General features: G+C 39.1%; 1 protein-coding gene across 1 annotated transcript in view; it reads left to right on the top strand.

Annotated features, from left to right (window-relative positions):
• Window positions 1-527: 527 nt before the first annotated feature.
• The window catches only part of LOC122788132 (glycoprotein-N-acetylgalactosamine 3-beta-galactosyltransferase 1-like), a 142,660-nt gene continuing 136,475 nt past the window's right edge, over window positions 528-6,712 (top strand). The window contains exon 1 of the mRNA XM_044055074.1: window positions 528-1,460. The gene's annotated coding sequence lies outside the window, so the exon portion shown is untranslated. The remainder of the gene's footprint in view (window positions 1,461-6,712) is intronic.

The raw sequence follows: 6,712 nt of genomic DNA, 5'->3' as shown, positions 1-6,712 counted from the left end.
CTACAGTTGATTAGAGTATTATTGACCAATCATGTCAGAGAGTACAGTATTCTTCTGAAGTACAGAAAATGTTATGCTAGATTAGTTTCAAGTAGATTTTATTTAACCATGTGGTTTGTAGATATTAAAAATGTTCCGTATGGGTTGTTTACTGAAGTGCTCCAGAAACAAAGAAAAGGTAATGTTCATTGATACAGAAATAAATAAATAAAATTCCTTAAATTTGAAAAAAAAAAACTGATAAAAGTGTCAGATAATTGCAAATAGCTCTTAAAACAAATAATACAAAATCATACAGAATCAGACTGTCTGGTGTTATTATGCTTCACTCTAGGCATGGCATTTTTTAAAGAAATTCTACCACTCTTCTTGAAATTGCAATCCTTTGGTTTCGCTACTGTTTACATTAAAAGAAATTGCACACTGTAACAATTTCTGGTCTGGAACTATGTATGGTTGTCTGGATTCCAGTTCTTTACTCTGTCCTACATCACTGGACAGAGTGGATATACTTGGCTGTTAACAATATAGGTTAGCTAAACAAGTGAGAGCCTGTCTGTCAGCTCGGCAATGAGTTTGCATAACACAGCCTAAATAAGGTACGTTATCTCAATTTCAGTTCCCTTGTTTATATTCAGGCTTGCAGTGGAATATGAGTTGGTTTTGTTGATGGAACAGCTGATTTGCTCAAATCACACAACCTGTAGAACAGCTAGGCTGTAAAAATGAAGATCACCTTGTTCCCAAACCTGTATTTTGACAATGAGAAGCGCATAGTTAACGTAACGAACTTAGCCTAAATGTATACCTTTTGAAGTCCTCATAAATGAGAGGCCTGCTGTGCAGTTTCACGTCAGAATGGAGGTGTGGTTTTCTGGATTGCAGAAAAGTAGCTGTCTTGAGTGAAAGGCAATGCCGACTTCTTGCTGATAATGAAATAGTACTACTGAGTACTTCAGAACTTCTCTGAAAAAAAAACTTCTCCTTTCAGACTTTGTCCATTTAATATAATTTCTTCATTCCCTAGGAGTCAATGGCAACAATTCGGACCTTGTATCTCTCAAGCACCTGCTTTTTCAACCAAGAGATTGCAATTTACCTAAACAGACTGCATTTGCAGTTCCATTTCAGTTAGCTGAGGGAAGTAATGCCTGATTTTTGTCAAGAACTGCTAGAAGAAGAAGGTGCTACAAGAAGAATTCTTCTGTTTTTATATTTTTTATATTTGCACTCAGATGACCATCCGAATACCTAATGGTGATATTCCTTGACTTTGACAAGCAGAACTAAGGTGGTCCATCTTTGTTTTTGGTTGACACAACTTTGCCATGTGAGCTCCATGGCCAGTAGAAAGCTGGTATTTGGCCATTTGCCCATAACAGCTCAACTAAAAGGGTTTGACGTAAATAAGTAACCAGCTAAACCACAACAGCCAATATTATACCTGTTTCCTGTTTGTGGTAAGTGATATTATCTTTTGTAATTAGCTATGTTTGGTTCTGTTTTTTTATTTATTTTTTTATATATATACTGTCTTGATAGTTCTGTATGTAAAACAACAACCTTTCAAAAGAAATTCTGTATTTAAAAATGATAACGATATGGCATAACAGTTAAACATCAAATACTCAAACTGTTGCAGTTATTTGATTAGACATGATCAGTATTCATCAGTGTGATAGTAATAATAAATGCATATTTATGAGCGATCTATAAAGTAAACCTGTCACCTGTTGAAGCAAGTGTTGCAATGTAGCAGTAATGTTTACTAGTACTAATACTAGCCTGACAGCACAGAGAATGAAGGATATGAACTAATAGGATGCTTTCTATAGTCCAATGTTTGATTCCCTCCTCCTCATACCTGTCAACCTCTTAGCACAAGAAATCTGGACAAAGCTCGAAATAATGGGGAACAAAGGCCTAAAAATAGGGACAAAATTTAAATATTGCTCCTGTGAACATAGAACTTTGCTAGAATAACAGTTATTGTATTAGTATGCATTTTCTGAAGGATATGAAGTCTGAAACTTAAATGTCTTTCATTATTTAATGACTTCAATCCTCAATGATTTGCCAAAAAAACACAAATTTTATGAGGAATAGGCCAAAAATACGAGGCGAAAATCTGGACATTTAAGAGGTATGCCTCCTCCATGTGCCTACATTTTGATTCTGAGCAATTTGCTTAACTAAACACTGCTCCTGGACAGAGTATGAAGGTCCATGTGAATCAGTGCTCCAGTCTGGTTAACAAATAGAAGTTGATAAAACACTGCAGCTGCTACTGTAGTGTGCATTAAACTGTTTCTAGTATCAGTGCATTGTATATGTGGTAGGTACTTTAGTTTATAAACAATGCTATGACACTGATAAGTGTTATTTTTGTGGTCATGAGTACACCCTTTCTAATGCATTTTGTGTAATAATGCTGTTGTCTGTAAAATTACCTTTGGTGTTTACTATATCTCTAAAGCTGAACTGAACATTATGTGCAAGCTTTGAAAGCAGTGTGTACTAAAGAAAGCATCAGGAGTTTGCAACTCCATTGCTCTTGTTGAATGTGATTTACAGAAGGTTCCCAGTATAGCACACAAGTTTTGATGGTAAATAGAACATAACTGATTACAGGGCAAGGCCAGACAAACCCAACTACTTCTTTTCAGATATGACCAGGGAGATTTGTCAGTTAAGTGACTTTTTCAGTAAAGCAGTATGAAATGGGAGAGACGTGCTCGGCGTAAAATATTCACAGACTTATACTGTGTGGCTTGTATAAAATTGTCCCCATGCACAATGTTGTCACTTACTTTTAGGTTCTATAGAAAGATCCGAGACTTAAACTAAGAAACAGTTTCCTAATATGAGTTATTACATTTTGGAGCCCTGTTCATTCCCATCCCACTTCCACTGCTTACACATTCTAACAGGCCAACAATGCCACATGGAGGACTGCAGTGTATGTCATGTGGGGGAAGCAGTGTCTAGTAGTATCAATTAAATGTGCTAGGAAGCACCAGTTAAATGCTTCAGTCACACTGGGACTCTCATTACTCTGTTCCCTGTAACACCAGATAAATTACTCCAGTCATAACTCTCCACTGACCAGATTTTTGACTCATGTTTTTGGTTTGTTCCTCATAAAATCTGTGGTTTTCTGGCAAATCATTGAGGATTGATGTCACTGAATAATACTAAATAATGACGGATATTTGAGTTTCAGAGTACATATCTTTCAAAAAATGCATAATAAGTCAAAACATGTTATTCTACTAACTTTCTAAGCTTATAAGAACAATTTTTAAAGTCTGTCCCTATTTTTGGGTCTTTGTCCTTCCATTATTTCTGACTTTCTCCAGATTTCTTGCACTGAGAGGTTGAGAGCATGACTCCCGTTACACCACAAGTTCTAGTACTCTGTAATTAAATCAAAAGGTGCTTCAACAAAGTATTAGTTTAAGTGTGTGCACACACAACAAAGTATTAGTTTAAGGGTGTGCACACTTATGCAACCAGTGTATTGTACATTTTTTATTTTTTTATATTTGTTCCCCTAACAGATTTGGTTGTTTTCCAATTGAATTGTACAGGTTATAGGTCACATTAAAGGTGGGAAAAGTTTTGAAATGATTTATTGTGGTCTCATTTTTTTATATCACAAAAACCTGCAATTTTAACAGGGGTGTGTAAACTTTTTATATCCACTGTATGTATATATATATATATATATATATATATATATATATATATATATATATATATATATATAAACTTTTGTATCTGTAACTTTGTATCTGATAAGAAAAGGTCCATCACCAGGAACCTCTAAGAAATAGTTCATAATGCATTCTTTTGATTGGCCGCTGCCATGGGAACATACCACAGATGAAAAAACAAACAAAAAAAAAAAAAAAACAAAAGAAAACCTAGACCCGGATGTCCTTCTTTAAGTGCTTTGCAAAAGTGTTCAGGATTGACAAGACTGCAGTAACACAAATATTGTCAGTAGTGGCATTACATATAACAGGCAGTAGGAAGTAACTGTAGTAACAACAGTTGTAGCAGGGCCTTCCATGTTTAATACTGCAAAGTTCAATTCATGTCAGTAGCCATATGGAAAGAATAACCCTAAAAGCTTTCCAACTTTGCTTTCATTTAGCAAAGGCTATGAATAACTGGGCATCCATCTGGAAAGATTTAAACCTGTCCATATAAAATATTTATTGCTTGTGGAGTCATATAATGGTGTTGATAGTCATCTTGGTTAGAAAATACTGGGAAAAGCTAGTACATTAGCAGACTGATTCAGGATGGATTTATTAGTGACTTCTGGCATAGGTTCATAGGTTCATAGGTTTATACTAGGCTATCTGCCCTAAGGCATTTATAAGCCTAGCCCAAAGTTTTGTGGCTTACGCCACCCCTTATGTTAAAAAATATTGTGCCCATTAGTTTGTTTTGCCTCTGTCCAGCAGTGACACAGAGATGATTCCCGGGGTAAACCTATGATCTCCCATCCACCGGTCAAGATTTCTCTTGAACAGAGCCAGCGAGGTGCTCTGCCTCACATGGACCGGGATTTTATTCCACAGCATAGGGAGTCTCTGAGTGACAAATCTATCCCTCCAGCATGTCTTATTTATATCCGTGCTAAGGTTTAAGTCGCTTGCTCTAGTGGATCTGGTAGATTTGGATTTTTTGAGGTGGAGCATGTCCATTAATTCCGGGTTGGACATGGCCTTGTATGTCAGGCACAGGTCACCTCTGAGCAGGCGGTATGCGACTGAATAGAGCTGGAGTTTCTTCAGTCTGGCAGCATATGACAGATTTTGGAAACCCTTTATCCTTTTGGTTAGGAACTTTTGGGGTCTCTCCAATTGCTGCAGGTGTCGGGTGAGATACATCCCGAATGGGGCATTGTACTCAATCATTGGTCTGATAAGTGAAGAGTACAGGGGAACAATGACCTCACTTGATCTGGATGTGAATCCCTTCATGATCAGGTGGGCAATGTAGAAGGTCTTTCTAACAACTTTAGCAATGTGAGTGTCAAAAGAAAGGCCACTGTCAACCTGGGTCCCCAGGTCCCTGATAACCTCTTCTGTGCTTAGTGGATTGCCACCTATATGGTAGCTTGGGGTTACCTTGTTTTTCCCGAAGGGTATGACTATACATTTTTTGGCATTTAACTTCAGGCCATGGCTCTGGCACCAGCTATCAGTTTCCGTGACACCCCTCTGAAGGATATCTGTGTCCGATGTACTTTCCACTATGGCGCCCAGTTTGCAGTCATCTGCAAACTTTGTCAGCCATAGTCCTCCTATGTTTGCCTGTACTTCTGAGAAGTAGATGCGAACAACAGGGGCCAAGGACTGAGCCCTGTGGGACACCACTTGTGACCGGCTTGGAGTCTGACATGGTGCCAGCAACTCTGACCCTGTGGGTTCTGTCCTTTAGCCAGTTTGCAACCCATCTTGTGACATATGGGTTTACATTTAAGCTGGTAAGTTTCTCTATAATACCTGAGTGGGGTATTGTGTCGAAAGCTTTTGCAAGGTCAAGGTAGGCTGTATGGACTGCCTTTCCCTCATCAATGGCCTTGGTGACTGTTTGAAGAAGTCGACCAAGTTCAAAAGGCATGATCTGCCCTTGACAAAGCCAAACTGGGTCGGGTCCAATGTCTGCAAGTCCCCTATGTCTTTGTTTATGAGTTCCATTATGATCCTCTCCATAGCTTTGCAGACCAGGCTTGTTAAGCTTATGGGGCGTAATTACCAGGGTCCGTAGAGGCACCGCCTTTGTGGAGTGGGACCACAGTTGCCGTACGCCACTCCTTGGGCATGTATCCTGTGGTAAGGCTAAGATTAAACAGCTGCCTTATGTGCGGGTTTAGTTCCTCATTGAGTTCATGTAGCACACAGCCGGGGACACCATCCGGTCCCATTGATGCTGTGTTTTTAGCTTTAGAGAGAGCAGCTTTTACCTGCGCATTTGAGATGTCTGGGAGGCTACACTCCACTGGGATAGTTATCTCTCCTTTTGGGGGGGAGAGGGGGGTGAAGTTTGCACTGAACCTGTCCGCCAGTATGTTGGCAATGTCTGTGGGTTCAGTGATTTTTGTATCATTTTGGACTAATTCTGAGCATATCTGGGAGATTCCACCCAGGTTTCTAACATAGCTGAAGAAGGCCTTATGATTGTCTTTTGAATCTATGGCAATTTTTCTCTCAAAGTTGGCCTTGGATGATTTTATGAGTGCTCGTATTTTTTACTAATAATGATCAAGGGTGTCTTCTCTTTTATGGATTTTGCTCTATCATGTAACAGCTTTCTCCTCTTATTGTAAAGTTTGTTTATGGCTGGGGTCCACCAGACTGGACGTTTGCCCTTGGTGGAAAGAGTCTTGGTTTTATTAGGGATTGCCTGATCCATGCAGTCCTGGAGGTGTTCGTAGAAGGCATTTGTAAGGGCTTCCGCAGCTTGGGTTGTGGTTTCCACTGGCTCGGGGGCCTTGAAGGATACCACACCAGTCTTGAGTAGTGTGAAGTTTGCTTTAGAGAAGTTCTTCACTGTGGTCTTTTTTGTTTGGGGTGGGGGCGGGATGTGAATTTCCAGTGAGATTAGTTTATGATCTGATCTCACCAATGAGGGATATACTTCTGGTGTGGAGCATTTTATCCCCATGTTTGTGATGATGAGATCTAGTATATTT

Source organism: Protopterus annectens, chromosome 13.part0 (genome assembly GCF_019279795.1).
Source record: "Protopterus annectens isolate FY-2018-M chromosome 13.part0, PAN1.0, whole genome shotgun sequence".
NCBI lineage: Eukaryota > Metazoa > Chordata > Ceratodontiformes > Protopteridae > Protopterus > Protopterus annectens.
Note: the sequence above shows the minus strand (reverse complement) of the source record. Positions and strands in the feature narration are given on the sequence as shown.